At 42.1% G+C, this 17,408-nt stretch overlaps 1 protein-coding gene across 1 annotated transcript in view; it reads left to right on the forward strand.

Moving 5' to 3' along the window:
- LOC144827835 (chromaffin granule amine transporter-like) overlaps positions 1-17,408 on the forward strand; it is a 548,688-nt gene that overhangs the window by 139,803 nt on the left and 391,477 nt on the right. The window lies entirely within an intron of this gene.

Below are 17,408 nucleotides of genomic sequence, written 5' to 3' on the forward strand. Positions count from 1 at the left end.
AATCACTCTGTGAGTTTATAAACCAGTATAACATAAATGCACGTTTTATCGTCCCATATGGTTCTTTCACGATATTTTGTGCGATTATTCTGTGTGGCGCCGGCGCCATTATACCTAAACTCAATACCATTGTCCGGATTTATCTAGACATAGATTAGCATTGGCCAAGATGCGGCTTCCTAATGCTGCAGGCGGGATGGGAGCACCCGATTTTAAAGCATACTGTAAAGTCGGACAGCTACAGTGGTTGGCATATTGGCTGGCAAGCCATAATTTATTTGAAATAGGATATTCTCCTGACCGTCTAAGGCGTGGAACTCTGCTGGCACTATTATGTCTGGGGGCTGACGCGGAATCCTCCTTTTCTCCTACATATAGCGATGTACTTTTGGAAGCAGACTCACAAATATGCAAAAATACCCTTCCCATAAGCCCCAAATTTCACGCTCTGTGGCCTACCCACCAGACGAGGAACAGTATCAATAACTCGGATGGGGGTTGGACACAGATGGGTATAGTGATGGTCAGTAATTTCTTCTTAGATGGTAACCTGATGCCCCACTAGGAATTTGTACCCACTAATGCCGTAGCAGAAACCCTATTTCTCACACATGCAGCAATTATGCAATTTATTCGGAAATATTGGCTTTTAGATCAGAATGAACCTCCCACCTTTCAATTATTGAAGTCTATCCACATAATGGGTCATGGCCGCCACCTTGTTAGGTGGTTATACCGATGGTTGAGGGAACATCTGAATACCCCTCTACGGCATCTTAGATAAAAATGGGAAACAGTACTAGTACGAGAATTGAAAGAGAGAGAATGGGCCCTAGTTTTAGAACACCCTAGGCGAGTTTCTCGTAATTGGCATCTGAAAACAATACAACTGTTCATATTACATGGGGATTATCTCACCCCGAAGGCACTTCAGAAAATGTACCCTACTTCCTCTTCGGGCTGCCCGAAGTGGCCTTCTCAGGATGCTGATTTGATTCATATGTTGTGGTCCTGTCCAATGTTGGGTGGGGTCTGGTCTGAGGTTATTCAGAGTCTATCATCAATAACGGAACACACACCTTGAGACACTATAGAGTCCTGTCCCCTGGGCCTTTCCCCTCTCCACAAGAAGGTGAAGTTGCTACGCCAATTTGCAGGATTATTTATTTATTTATTTATTTATTTAAAGGTTTTATATAGCGCTGCTGGACCCAAGAGTATCAGAGCCCTTTACAAGGTAGGTAAACATATTAAGATACAATATATAATTGACAATCTGCAGAAAATTCACATGAGATAAAACATTGCATTAAATGAGCGAAGGGGGAAAAGAATCAAAGAGATAATTAAGGGGACATTGAAAGTTGAAATTAAGAGAGAGAAGGTGGTGTAGGGAAGGGGAGTGAGAATATGAAAAGAGGCAGAGGGGTTGGGTAAAGGTGTGAACAAGAGAAGAGAAGTAATGAGCAGGGTCAGAATCAGTAACATTAGGAACCCCAATATTTGCTGAGGAGAAGTACTTTTAGTCTTTTTTTGAAGAGAGGGTAAGAGGGGTTGCAGCGAAGATCCTTGGGGATAGAATTCCAAATCGTAGGAGCATTTCCAGAGAATGCACGTGATTGGGTCTTTTTACATTTTAGTCTAGGAGGGATCAGGACAAGGGAGTTAGTACTCCTCTGGGACCTGGAGCACCCTGCTTTTTGTAGTTTGTTAGAAAGGTAAGAGGGTGTGTTTTGGTGAAGAGCTGTGTGCCTGATACAAGCGATCTTGTAGGTGGATCGTCCTTCTATTGGGAGCCAATTGAGATTTTTGAGGACAGGAGAGATGTGGTCAAATCTTTTACAGTCAGAAATAAGTCTGGCAGCTAGGTTGAGAACAGATTTAATCGGTTCAAGATGGACTTTAGGGGTGCCATCAAGAGTGGCGTCAATCCTGGAAAGGACAAGAGATTGAACAACGATTTTGAAATCATCAGGTGGACTCAAAGGTTTAGTTTTTTTGAGTTTGTGAAGGGTGAAAAGAGTACTTTTGGCTGCATTGTTAATGTGGGGGATGAGATTAAGATTCTGATTGATGCTGATGCCTAGGGATTTGACCGAATTAGAGGTGGAGAGGGAGCAATTAAGTGCTTTGATATCATTGATCCAGAGTTGAATGGGAAGGGAATTGTTTTTGGGAGTGAAAAGGATGATTTCATTTTTTTTAGGATTCAGTTTGAAATGATTAAGATGTAACAAGCTTTGGACTTTAGTCAGAGTATCATTGAGGTGAAGGATGTCATTGTAGGATTTGATCTTGTAGTATAGTTGAGTATCGTCGGCATAGAGATGGTAACTGATTTTAGCTTGTTTGAGAATGAGGGTGAGTGGTCCATGAAAAGATTGAATAGGGTTGGGGAGGGGATAGACCCTTGAGGGACGCCGAGTGAGACAGGTTGAGGTTTAGAGAGGCAATGACTGAGCTTAATTTTTTGTGATCTATTTTGGAGGAACGAGGAGAACCATTTGAGTACAGTGCCTTTAAAACAAAAGCAATCTTTGAGTGTGTTAAGAAGGGTGGGATGGTGGACAGTATCAAATGCAGCCGAGAGGTCAAGGAGGATTAGTAGTGAGGATTCACCTTTGTCTAAAGAGCAATGAATGTCATCTGTAATATTGAGCATAGCAGTTTCGGTACTGCATCCCTTTCTAAAACCGGATTGAAAAACGTCAAGGAGATTGAAGGAGATGATATGGTTATCTAATTGAGATAGGAAACACTTTTCAAGGGCTTTAGAGAGGAAGGGAAGGTTAGAGATAGGCCGTAGATTGTTAAGGTCATTAGGGTCAGCAGAGGTGTTTTTAAGAATGGGGGACATTTGACCTGGCTGAAGGGAGGCAGGAACACAACCAGTCGGTCCATATTGGGGCAATGATGTTTTGAGTTCTTGAACCAAATGGGCGGGAAGAGGATCTTTGGAGTGTGAGGATTATTTCAGTTTAGAAATGACGTTGATGATAGTGGTTTCTGATACTGGACTAAATTCGCTCCATGAAGCATTATTTTTAGCAAGGTGACCCCTAAGGGAGGAGTCAGGTTGGGGGAGAGCAGGGAGGGGTTGTGAGGGATCGAGATGTGGGGGAGAAGAGGACAAAAGTGAATTAGGAATGTTAGGGAGGGTGTGTTGGTTGACGGGAGGTTGGAGAGAGAGGGGGGGAAGAGAAGGATAATTTGATGTTGTTGACTTTATTCGTAAAGAAGCTGGCAATTTCTTCGCATCTTTCCACAGAGGCTACTAATTTAGGAGGGCCAGAGGAAGCTTGTTTTTTAACGATGTTAAAGAGTTCTCTGGGGCGGTTTCTAGCCTGGTCAGGTTGTGACCGGAGAAAGGAGGCCTTTTCGTTGAAGATATGTTTTTGGTAATGGGCTGTGGCAATTCTCAGGAGAGCCAGGTTATCAGAGGTGGGATGATTCCTCCAAGCACGTTCTGATAGCCTGAGGGCCCGTCTTTCATTATTGAGTACTTGGGAGGGATGTTTTTTGTTTTTTGAGTTTGATTGGGGCAATTAGGTCAAGGGCTTCAAGAATAGAATTATTGTAATGATCAGTTAGGTCGTTGATGCTGTGAGAGGGAGGGAGAGAAGTAAGCGAGTTTTAATTGTGGATTCCAATTCGCCATGTAGAGTAAGGTGAAGGTTGCGAGTAGGTTTCATAGGTAAAGGGCTGATAGGGGCGGGGCGAGTAATGGAGCTATTCAAGGTGAAGAGGATAAGGTAGTGATCAGACCAGTCTACAGGAAGTATATTAGAGAGAGAGGCCAGATCCTTGCTCGTCAAAATAACATAGAGGGTGGCACCTTTGGTGTGAGTAGGGGCATGGCAAAGTTGGGTCAGGTCAGTGATGTCCAAGGCGTCTTTAAATAGGATGACATCAGGGTCATCGTTTTTGTTCCAGTGGATGTTGTAATCACCAAGGAAGAGATTCTTGGAGTGGGAGAGCGATGCCTGAATAATAAGATCAGACATCTCTTCAGTAAAGGAGAGACAATTTCCAATGGGTTGGTAAATAGTGTGCAGCCGAATGGTGGGAGAGCCAGGAATAGTGAGATTGGCGCAAAGGTATCCAAAGGTTGAAGGGTCTTGGAGATGGACAAGTGAGATGTCAAGTTCATCTTTAAATATTAGGGCAAGGCCTACTCCTATTCAAGCGATTCTATCTTTCTTAATGATAGAATAGCCTGGGGGAATAAGAAAATCGAGGATAGGAGTGGAGAGGGCGTTTAGACAAGTTTCAGTTAGGAATGCGATGTCTATGTTTTCACTGAGAATGGTTTCCGCAATCTCAGTTGCGTGGCAGGATGTGGATCTGCAGTTTATCAACATGCAACAGAGGGAAGAGGGTACAGGTAATTGGGTGGGGGGACAGGGTGGGATAGGTCTAAGTTATTGGGGGGGTCTAGGTCATGTTCATTCCTAAGAGAACTGGGATAGTAGATTGACAGATAGGGGGGCTAGTGGATGAGGATGATGAGGGAGAGACAGGGGAGTTCTTAGAAAAGTTAGCTCCCAAGGTTATAGGGCAAGTATCACGAGGTGGAGGGGAGGTCGTGTTGGCATTGCAGGGTGGGACACTTAAGGAGGGTTCAGCGTGTTTGGATTGGTTAGTGTATTTACAAGGGAGGGGAGGAGTGTAGGTGTTGATAGTAACAATTGGTGGGGAACATCCTTTTCAACGCGGATGTTACCCCGCAGTGCTTTTACGACGCATCCTTTACAACGCAAGTCGTAACCACGGCTTGCGCTGGAGGGCGCAAAAGGATAAAGAATAGTTTATTTACTATTCCAACACCTTCCCTACTATCCACGGGGACTGGTGTTAGAATAGTAAATTATACTATTCACTATCTGCGCCCAACAGCGCAAGTCGTTGTAACGACTTACGTTGTTAAAGACGCGTTGTAAAGGCACGCGTAGAAACGGTGCGCCTTGTACCGTCATACATCCACAATTGGTGGGCTGTTTGTGGGTGGATTGAGATGAGTATTGATTTGCGACGATAAGATGTATTGTGAGGTGATCGATGTGTGGTCATGATCTGAGGAGTGGGCTTTTACAAGGACTGAAATATTGCTTCTGAGTGAGGAGAGTTCTAAAACGCGGGACGAAAGGAGAAGTTCAACCTTAAGGAGTGGTTGAGTAAGAATTGAGGAGTAAAGTGGATCAGTAGTTTTTAGGAAGGTGGTAAGGTTAGAGGGTGGATAGTCTGGGGTGGAAGGAGGGGGAAACCTGGAGGAGGGAGGAGGGGGGGAACATAATGAGGGGGAGGATCATTTTTGGGGGGAGGGGGTATACAGGAGGTAGACGTAGGAATGGCATTCATTTTAGGCGATCAAAAACACACAGGGAGAGTAGGGTCAAAGGGAAAACAATGTAAGACCTACTACTGGTTCACTTCCACAGCAACTTCATATGAATAACAAACAAGAACCTAGGAGGTCTATGAGCCAAGCAAATTGCTGGCAAAACTGGCAAGTCTATCTCTATATCAGTTGGTGCTACAGTCACCATGTAACAATGTCGAAAGAATAGAGAGAAAACGAGGGACACATGTGTGAGAAAAAGGGAGTGGTGATGTCTAAGACTCAATCGGAAAACTGGTCAAACCAGATCCAGTACACATTATTTGTGGATAACCATCAAACAAACCAGGTGATCAGTCCTATCATTTGGCCGTCCACACTGAGGCCTGGCGGGTCCTTCGATCATCTAGACCTCATGCCACCCAGTAAGTAGTGAGTACTGGATACGGTCCACAGTGAAATATGAACCTCCAATTGTTTGTCAATGTATGATGGTTAGTGAAGAGTGGTGAAAATACAGTGGCAACATACAATAAAGTGGTGAATCTAAAATAGGGTGATATGTCTAAACAAACGCTTTAATAGGAACAAGGCACATCCCCTAATTAAAAAACAGGAACAGCGCAAACGACAGTATGGAACAAATGACTGTTGCAATTCGGGCCAATATGTTTCTGCCTACCGGGCAACACGTCCCTTGGCTTTCATCAGGGCCACTGCTCTTAAATAGTTGCTACTGTTGTGTGTATGTGAAATCAATAATACATCTATCTAATCAGTGAAAAAATGTATAAATAATGATAGTAGGAACGATACAACCTGTACCTACAGTTATATACTCATCCTCCTTGTCAGTGGTCACTCAACGTGATCTAGGAAAACATGTACAGCACTCATATTAGTAACATAATTTAACACACACACGTGCTCTCATCTTCTCTTATATGTGTAATAAACAATTAAGAAAATAATTTTTAAACATTTTGATTGCTCACCCAAAATGACAGGGGACTGGACCTCACCTCACCTGGACCGTGCTCAGGTATACAAGGCCCCGCACTGTGGAAAAAATAAATGTGAACAGGGGGAGGCATCAAAACTCAATGCTTCATGTAGAGTCTAAAAATGCCTAATTATATTCCCTGCTTAATACGTCACATCTGTCCACCTATAAACTCAATGGTGGAGCAAACCTCAGGAGTATGGCTAGTACCCCCTAGACTGGTGTTAAAAACACCTATTCATTTTAACAAAATATCTGTCAGCACAGGTTATCTAAATTAAAAGTAATGCAGATCGAATGTATGACATAATATCGACAGACAGAATATCTACATACAAAAATATCGACACAATAATATCGCAATCAAAAATATCGAAATTATATCTACATAATGGTAAGTACAAAAATATCGAAAAAATAATATCGTTGTACAAAAATATCGAAATTAAAAATATCGTTTTTTTAAATGTATTAATAATAATTTAAAATTAATTTAAAAATACATGTAATTTTACAAATTTTAACGCATGTTTTTACAACGCAGATACTTTTACAACGCATACCATTACAACGTAAGTATTGGTAAGTATATAATAATTTTTTTATGTAAACGAATTAAAATGAATATAATTTAATTTAATTTAATTTAATTAATTTAATTTAAATTTAATTTTACTTTAATTTTTACACTGTACCCCTGTACCCCAAAAACCCAAAACTGACCCTGAACCCTAAAAATACCCATTTACCAAAAAACTAAAAACTGACCCTGAACCCTAAAAATACCCCTTTACCCAAAAACTAAAAACTGACCCTGAACCCTAAAAATATCCCTTTACCCAAAAACTAAAAACTGACCCTGAACCCTAAAAATACCCCTTTACCCAAAAACCAAAAACTGACCCTGAACCCTAAAAATACCCTTTACCCAAAAACTAAAAACTGACCCTGAACCCTAAAAATACCCCTTTACCCAAAAACTAAAAACTGACCCTGAACCCTAAAAATACCCCTTGACCCAAAAACTAAAAACTGACCCTGAACCCTAAAAATACCCCTTTACCCAAAAACTAAAAACTGACCCTGAACCCTAAAAATACCCCTTGACCCAAAAACCCAAAACTATAACATTTTAAATATAATTATATACTTACCAATACTTACGTTGTAATGGCATGCGTTGTAAAGGTATCTGCATTGTAAAAACATGCGTTGTAAATGCATGCGTTGTAATAGTTTTTGCGTTGTAAAAGTTTCGTTGTAATGGTAGTGCGTTGTAAAAGTTGCGTTGTAATGGTTGTTTCCCTATAAACACACAACCCACTACACATAAATAAATGAAATCATTTAATCACTTAATAATTATTAATTACCAATTAATTATTAATTAACAATATCAAAAATTAATAAATTAAAAATATTAACACATTAACTCTAATTAATTTAATTTACTACTTAATATTATTTCATTACAAATTAATTATTAATTAACAATAACACTAAATTAAATATATTAGCACAATAAATCTAATTAATGTAATTAACTAATTAACATTAATTAATTACCAATTAATTATTAATTAACAATAACAATAAATTAAATATATTAGCACAATAAATCTAATTAATGTAATTACCTAATTAACATTAATTAATTACCAATTAATTATTAATTAACAATAACAATAAATTATATATCTTAGCACATTAAATCTAATTAATTTAATTAACTAATTAATATTAATTAATTACCAATTAATTATTAATTAACAATAACACTAAATTAAATATATTACCACATTAAATCTAATTAATGTAATTAACTAATTAGTTTCAATTAATTACAAATTAATTATTAATTAAAAAATATTTAAAAATATATATTAATTATTTAATTATTATTACATTACTTCCCACCCTATTCCCCTATAAACCCACAACCCGCTCTAATACTAAAACGCAAAATGTTAACATAATTACTAATTTTCAAACATACATTTCTAAACATATTTAGCAAACATATAAACAACATAATAAAATACATAACACTAAACAACAAAATTTCGATATTACTAACATACATACCTTAATCTCGATATTCTGTCTGGCACATCGATATACTATACCATCGATATTAAAACATCGATATTATTGTATATCGATATTTTAATTTCGATATTTTGTCAGTACACCATGCAGATCTTATGGGTTACTATAAACTGGAAGGAATTATACAGTTCTTAATATTAACCCCTACATACACCAGCAGCCCAACCATCTCAACTGCTGAACTCACCTCTCCGTCGGTGCCACCAAACTCGCCTGAGGCTTGGGAGAGGCACCGATCCAGAGGAGGTGTGGATTTAAGTACTAAAACTCAAAAGAGGACTACTTTTCTTTCGTGTCCTAACTGCTATTTACCAATGTTATGAGTCCGCTATGCTCAATACTCTATTATACACAGACATTACGCCGACCAAACCGGGGTAACGTTGTGCCATAAATAGCCCCATTTAGTTCAGTACGTTCGTGGCCGTCTGCAATGTTTGACAAAAGCCGGGCGCCCGTATCCTTCCGCGGAACTACAGAATAACACCATAGCGGCCATTTCTGTAGTTCCAGCGGCGCGAGCGCTCCGAACCAGTACCATATAGATCTTGACCATCGTGACAAAGTTGATTATCTGCTCATTCTTGGAAAACTGTATTTAGTATATCCTTCTTTGTTTCTACTCCTACCCAACGGGGTGATACTAATGGAAAGGTAGAAATGGAAATACCACCAGGACTACAAAATGACCGCGAATCGGCCATTTTAGTAGTTCTGGTCATGTATAATACTGCTCAATGGATGTTTTCACTTATGAGAAGTATGAAATGAAGAGACCTGCCTTGATCAAACAAGGACACGATTAAAGACTATGGGAGGGTCCCATGAGGCCTAGCGATCTCATTGCACACATCGTTTACTAAGGCAACAGGTACACAGATCAAGTCATAGTATGAATCTTACTGTTAAAGAAAAGAAGGACAAAAGGAACAGAGTCTATTATAGAATGGAGCCACAGGCCAAGTCTGCCACCGTTGGAATAAAGACTCAGTCTTATGATAGACACGTATCAATAGTGTCTCTATATATGTTGGGGGGGAACTACAAAGTATACCACAGTATCTGATCATTGAGTCCCATTGTGTCAGAGGAAAGTTTAAAAACCCATCTTTGCTCTCTCATGAACAGGTAATTAGCAACATTCTTCACATGTGAGGGTATGAAGGGCTTCTCCAAGACCGTCCATACAAAGTCAGATTCCCCATGTTGTTTCTCAAGGAAGTGTCTTGTTAGTTGCGTCATGGATTTTTTACAGCGGAATGAGCTCTTATTCTCAAGCATGCGCACTCGCACCGTACGGGTGGTCATTCCTACATATTGACAGGAACAAGGGCAGGTCAGCAGATAAATAAGGTTCTCACTATTGCAATTAGTGAAGTGGTTTTGTAACCAAGTCCTGTCAGTACCTATATCTATCTCAGTAGAGTGTTTTGTTTGTGGACAGACAGAACAATTCCCACAGGGATGGGGGCCAACTGCAGGTGGTAAAGCCCACAACGTGCCCAAAAATCCTTTTCGGAATCTCTTTAGGGCGAGTGTGTATTAGGCGATCCCTGATGCTGTTAGATCTTTTAAAAGCAAATAGGGGTTGTGCAATCTTATCATTGCCATGGATGAGGATGTGCCAATGCTTCCTGATGATTTTCTGCAAGCTATTACTTCTTGTGTTGAATGTACTCACAAGAGTAAGTCTGTCGGTGGAAGTTTTGGGAACTGGTGGTTCTAGGAGCGCCTCCCGATTGTTATTGTGCGCTCGCTTGAGAGACCGCTTAATGAGTGGTCGCAGATAATGTCTCTCCAACAATTGTGAAGACAAGTTCCTGGCATGAGTCTTACAATCCTCCAAACTGGAACAGTTCCTCTGGACACGGAGGAACTGTCCGTATGGTAAATTGTCCATAAGGGATTTGGGATGGTGACTCAGGTACAAAAGTAACGAGTTTCTAGCCATCGGCTTCCTTTACAACTCGCTCTGCAAGCCTGCAGGTGTCGCATAGATAGAGAGATCCAAAAAGGACAATCTCTCTTTCTGGGTCTCAAAGGTGAATCTGAGGAATTGATTCCTGCCATTCAACCAGAGATGGAATTCGCTCAAAGATTCCAGGCTCCCTCTCCACACTACCAACACCTTATCGATACAGTGTTTCCACCATATTATCGATGATTGAAATGGGTTGGTAGGTGTAAGTACATGCTGTTACTCGAAATGGTGCATGTACTAATTAGCCAGGCTCGGCGCGAAAATGCTGCCCATACTCGTTCCAGAGTTCTGAAGACATATGGTGTCCTCGAAACGGAAATAATTCTCTTTCATGGCCAGTGTAGCCAGAGCCATAATGAAGGTGATTGGGGTAATGGTGTCACCGATGTTGTCCCCCAGGATGGATGTAACCACTTCAAGAGTTTAATCCTGGGGGATGGAGGTATACAAAGACTCCACATCGAAAGAGACCAATAGGTCTCTTTCCGGGTCAAAATCAATTTCAGGAAGTACCCTTAGCACATCCTTGGTATCTTGCAGGTAGGTGGGCATCCTCTGCACAATGGGCCTCAGAAAAAAGTCTACAAAAGTAGAGAGGGGTTCTAGGGCTGAACCCAGACTGGATATATTAGGCCTCCCTGGAGGCGGTCTCTGTGGCTTATGTACCTTGGGGAGAAGGTAGAAGTAAGGCATACCAGGAAACTATGTTACCAAAAAGGACCCTTCATTAGGAGTGATCCATCCCTCTGCTAATGCTTCTTCTACCATACATTTGATCCTAGTCATAAGACTCTCAGTGGGATCTTCCTGCAGGGGCAAGTATGCATGCCTATCACCCAATTGTCTTAAGCATTCCGATCGATAGTCAGTGGTGTTCAAAATGACTATCGAACCGCCTTTATCTGCAGGCTTAATTGTTATTAGTTGGTCATCTGACAGACTTTTCAACGCCTTCTGTTCTTGACCTGACATATTCTTGAAGGACCTATCTTGTGTCTTCCATAAGTTGGATACTTCATCGCCTACAGCTCTCTCAAAAGCTAACACTTGAGGGGGGACTGTGTGTGTTGGTGGTTGGAATTTCGATTTCACTTTCAGCCCGTATTCGTTTCATGAACATCCTTCAGATCCTCAGATTTGTTTTTGAAAAAGTAGTGGAGTTTCAATTTTCTGAAGAATTGGCTCAGTTCACGTTGAAGTGTGAACGGGTCTCCGTTGTTAGTCATTACGAAGCCCAAACCTTTGTTGAGTACTTGTTCCTCCAAAGGGGTTAGTATCTTGGTTGAAAGGTTCACTATGAGGGTAGATTCCCTGATGTTCCTGCTTTCTGGAGGTTTTTCGCTGTCTGGCTCCGAGTTCCTGTGTGTGGGCCTGTTTGATCTTGCCACTGGAACCCTGGTTGTTGTGAGGTCCGGCGTCTGCCCCTGGTTCGCCATGCCTTAGTGGGAGTCAGAGGGAGGGAGGTGAAGAGAAGATAGAGCATTATTGGAATGGGGGGTATAAGGGGGTAAGTGGGGGAGGCTGGAGGCGTTGCTGAGGAGTTGTATAGGGTGGAGGATGAGGGGGGATTATTCAAGAGGTGGTCAAATGGAGTGGAGCGTGTAGCCGAGCGTAGGGAATTCAGGGTTAAAGAGGGAGCCAGAGTAGGCGTGCGGGTAGCAGGGGAATTAGGCAGTTTAGTGGAATTATGAGGGAGGATGGGAGAGTCATAGGTGGAGGAAGATGGAAGGGGGACATGTACTATAGGAGACTGGAAGACATTAGGGGACTGGGAGACATTAGGGGACTGGGAGACAAGGGTGTCGTAACTGGTTATAATGTTGAGAGCGAGGGTGGTAAGTAGAGATTGAGAATAATCAACTTGATTGGGAGAAGAGGAGTGAGAAATAGTGAGAGCGGAGAAAGGTGGAAGGAGGTGAAGGGAGTCAGTATTTGTAATAGTGGTCGAGGCTGGGGAGGTCAATAGCGGTTGGGAGAGGGTAACAGTGTTGGGCATAAGAGAGGAGGAAGGTACGTCAGGGAGAAAAGATAGGGGGTAGGAGACACAATCGGTGATGAAGGAACTGAGAGTTGGGGTAAATCCGAGAGAAGAGACAGGGGGGCCGGGGACAAGATGGGAGGAGTTTGGTCTAGGGGTTGAGGGTGTGAGAGAGAAGGGTTCAAGGATTGTGTGAGGGATTGGGATAGAGTGCTAAAGTGGTATTCAAAGATGTGGAGGTGGTTTTCAGACGCTTGGATGAGAATGATTCCAGATTTGAAGATGGAGATATCTATTTCACCCAGAATGGAAGGGGAGGGAGTGGTGGAGAGTTTCAGACCGTATGGGATATTGCGGGAGTAAGTGATAGGGAGGTGTCGGAGAAATAGGCTTTTCCATTTAGATGTGCTTTTGGTGAATAAGATGTAGTTGGTGATAATGGAGGGGTTTAGGCTATTATGGTGATCAGCAAATAAAGTTTCTGGGTGGAGACAGAGAAGTTTGTGCTTGAAGTTTTTCTTACCATGTTTGGAGAGATGGGAGGGGTAGAGGATAGACCAAGAGTTAGGGCCGAGTTTCGAGCTGGGTGAAGCTGAGATAGAGGGACGATGCGAGAGGGGATGCATGATTAGGAGTATAGGGAGAGAAAGTAGGAGCAAACAGGTTAGACCGTACAAACCCACAAAACAAGACTATAGAAAGCAGAAATGGGGGAAGAGAGAGTCAGGTAGCGTTTAGACAAAGCAGACTCAAACAGTGAGAGGTGTGGGTGAAGCCAAACAGAAGGACATTGTGTGGAGGGGAAACTTATTCAAGTAAAATATACAGGACAATCTAAAAATGGACAACCAAAAAGAATAAAAGGAGGAGCTAGAAAAAGGGGGAGTGGAGTTACGTTTAGTCAAAGCAGATAGCAGCGATAAGAAATGAGGGTGAACCAAACAGAGGAACATCAAATGGGATAGTTCAAACAGATACAAAATACACCATAAAATACAATATACATGACGAAAAATGGACACATCAGAAAGTACGTTCAAAGAATTAAAATTAAAAATGAAAAGGATGTAAAACAAATTGATATTGAGAAAGATGTGAATCCGTAAAAAAGAGTAAACGCTGAAGAAATAAGGTATAAGCTGCGAAGATAGAGCAATGAAGTATATATATGTAAAAGCAAATAACATAAATAAAAAGGGGAGGGAAGCACTGCAACGGAAAAAGTATCGGGAACTCAGAAAACGACCAATATTTCTGGACTGGGCACATTTAATAGAGCTTTTTAAGGCAGAAACAGAAGAGATGTCGAAGGGCTCTCAGAATGCACGTGAAGACTGTGGTGCTGACATTTGATTCCTATTCATACAGTAACTTGGATCATTGAGAGTGTCTCTGTTCCCCCTCCTCCTTTTCCTTGCTCCGCTTTCTTGACTCTCTCTCACCCCTTGTCCTTCCCCATGATATCAGACATGACACCCACATGGTACAAGGCACCCGACAATGTGTAATTCAACCGCAGTTTTTTTTTGATGAAGGGTTGTTTATGGGGTGTGTGTATGGCTAGAGGGGGGGTTTGGGTACTAATAAGTATGACACTTCGCACAATGCTACAGTTTGTCGCCCTATAAATGGATCATGTTCATATTGTTAACATGAATGCAAATAATGTGCATCATTGGAAATGTAAAACATACAGCATGTGTATGAAAACAGATGCAGATGTAAATATTGTGTCAAAGAAAATGTCTTAAAATGTGTAATCAAATATGTGCCTATACTTGAAATATCCGCAATAGTCAATAAAGTTTGTGTTAAAAAAGAAAAAGACAAAAAACAGCTGTAGACCACGAAGACACCACCCTCACCCAAGCAGCAACATTTAAGACTAAAGTCAGGACTGGGACCAGGTCTCAACATTATCCGTAACCAAGTCAGGGGGGGTCCCGTCAGGTCCGGGAGACGTATTGTGCAATATTGTGCAAATTCCCTGAGAGACGTTGTCTAATGTGAAAACCACCCCGCCCCTGTTCTTTACAGCTTCTGTCCTATCCACTCCAGTTCTGATGGTACCAAAAATATATTTCAAAATGGCCACTCCATTGTTGCTTGGATATATGATGGTATATTACCTGTCCAGTTCCCTCCGCAAAACAGGGCCTGTTTATCACCCTCCAAAACAGAGAGCTGCCTTTATGCTACATGCCTGGTTTAGTTCCTCCCATGCATTTTCTCACAAAAGGAATTTTTGACTTGCTAAATCCTTTATGGATGCTAACGGACAAGAGGCAAACGAATCTCTATTTTTTGGAACCCGTCTTCAGACAATAGAGGCTCCTTAAACAATCACAATCAAACTGCAAGCGAGCATTTATCACGAGAACCGTCAGTAATACTAGTGCTTTCTGAGCAACATCTGCAAATGATGACACAAGAGCACTGTCCAGGTCACCTGGGTCCAAACAAGTGGATAACTTCTGCTCGCAGCATGAAAAAAGGGGAGCCTTAACTTGTAACCATTGGAGCCTCCTGCCTTAATGAACATAATCCACCCTTTGCACCTCACCCCATGGCCTAAAAGCAGTTACTCTAACATTAACAAGGGACATGAGGTTGTGATCACTGAAAGGGCTATGGAGGATGTCAAAGTTAGACACAAACAGAAACAACGGAGCTGATACAATTATAGGACCTTATTTATGAGGCTGTGCGTCACTTTTACGCCGCTGGTGCGGCACTTATTGTGACGCACCAACGGCGTAAAAAATGTGCCTTGTTGCACCATATTACAAAGTGACGCATCTAGGTAGATGCATCACTTTGTAAACCCCTGCGCCACATTATACCTGCGCCAGGTATATTGTATGCAGGATAGGTCGTTCTGATGCAAGTAAGGGTCATAGAAGTGACGCAGTTAAATCTATAAGATTTCACTGCACCCCTATTAGGACGCAAATACGTCAATATCTTACGCCTGCCTCACAGCAGGCGTAAGACTGACGCAGGCCCTTTCACATGGGGCTGGCCCTATTTGAATGGACGCATTGCTGGAGTTACATCACTTTTGTGACATACTCCAGCAATGCGTCACTTTTGCGCCATACAGATACGTCAGAAATACTGACGCATCTGTAACTCCTTGTGACATGATGCGTCATACTGTAAATATGACGCATCATTGGTGTCGCAAGAGGGCGCAATGAAAAGTTACTCATTGGTGTGTTCGCGCAGCAATGCGTCACTTTTCATAAATGAGGCCCATACTATCTATAAAGAATCCAGTACAGACTTTCCCAGATTTCACCCGTCGGTATGACTGTACATGCTTTCCAAAAGCAAGCCTTTAAGCAAGTATCATTATATCATCATACAATGATTTTTAATACAGCACAAATCTATGATGATTACTTTATTTTACCAAACAACAGAATAGGACACATTTGTGGCCCAGAAACCTGTGGTCGTGATCTTCATCATATGCTTGGAGGAGGTTTAATGCACTCTTTGACCAAGCACTACTTTTTGGCATGATGTCTGCCCCATGCACATTATTTTCGAGGGCACTTAGGAGAAGTTTAGTATTTGACTTGGAGCAGCTCAGTTCCCAGTAGATTGGTCTTTAAAACAGACAGTCACAATTTGAGAAAAACTATTAAAACCTGGCTGTCCAAGTTGTTTCCACCCAGGTGCTATTTTTAATTAACTGTTTGCTCACTACAAATGGCCCCGCTCAACCTTACCACATAGGTCTCCAATTTTACACACATAGGGGCCGATTAGGATGGCGGACGGATCGCCACCGCCATGCAGGCGGTGGTGATCCGTCCGCCATCTGTGCCCGTCCGCCACCAATTCCCCCCCCGCCATATTACAATGGCAGGGAGGACCGTGGCGGACAGAAACACAGTCTGCCGCTTTTCCGCCCCGGTCGCCATGTGGCCGGGGCGAAAAAGGGTTCATATGGCTGGCGGTGTCTTCCAGACACCGCCAGCCATATTATGATTGGCAGATGCCTTTCCATGGCGGCAATGCCGCCATGGAAAGGCATACGGGCTTTGCTTTGGGGGCCTGTTGCGGGCCCCCAGGGTGAAGCGGGCATGGGGGTACACATGGGGAGTACCAATGGTACCCCACTGCGTTTCACAGTACAACATGACAGGCACTGCGCGGTGCCTGTCATGTTGTGCTGCGAAACGCACAACACGCATTTTTGACATTGTGGCGGACGGTGCTTTCAGCACCGTCCGCCGCAATGTGAAAAATGTGGGATGCGCCCGCCACTGTGGCAGGTGAATCCTAATTCGGGGCACGGTACCTCCGCCCTTGCGGACGGACTTTGTCCGTCCGCCATCCTAATCGACCCCATAGTTTGGACAAATTATTTTAGGGTGCACCACAGGAATCCATGTATTAAGAAATGTCTTTGTAGTTCCCCCACATTCCAGATGGTTTAACAGGTGCTTCTTAAAAACCCTGGCTTTAGTGAGCTGGCTCTAAAGGTCAGGATCCCCACTCTGACAACTTTTTGAGCTCCACTGTAAGTGTGTATAGCGGACAAGAGATAGAACTTGGGTTTTGCTGTTGGAGAGCAATATACTGTGTTTTGAGTACATAAGCAAAACACCATTCCATGAGGACAGAATCTTGGATCTGCATTTATATTCAGGATGTAGGTCTTATATTTCGAAGATTTCTTTCTTTATAGCTATTATTACAATCAACATGCCTACAAAATCGAACATAAGCACTTAAACAACTTTGCAGATTATTACAAAGCCATGACTTTTTCACTGTCACACCAATGTAAAGGCTTGTAAAGATTGTTACAGTCTCATTGACAAAAATGTCATCATCCCTATGGTGAACAGAGGAATCTTTACACTGTTTGCAGACCGCATGCGGGCACATTAAGGTATAGTATGATCCAGAGGCGGAAGGGGTGTGAGCTTTGTTCACTTGAAATAGAAGAGGAAGTGGTATAGATATGGGTGCAGTAAATAAT

Source organism: Lissotriton helveticus, chromosome 4_1, assembly GCF_964261635.1.
Source record: "Lissotriton helveticus chromosome 4_1, aLisHel1.1, whole genome shotgun sequence".
NCBI lineage: Eukaryota > Metazoa > Chordata > Amphibia > Caudata > Salamandridae > Lissotriton > Lissotriton helveticus.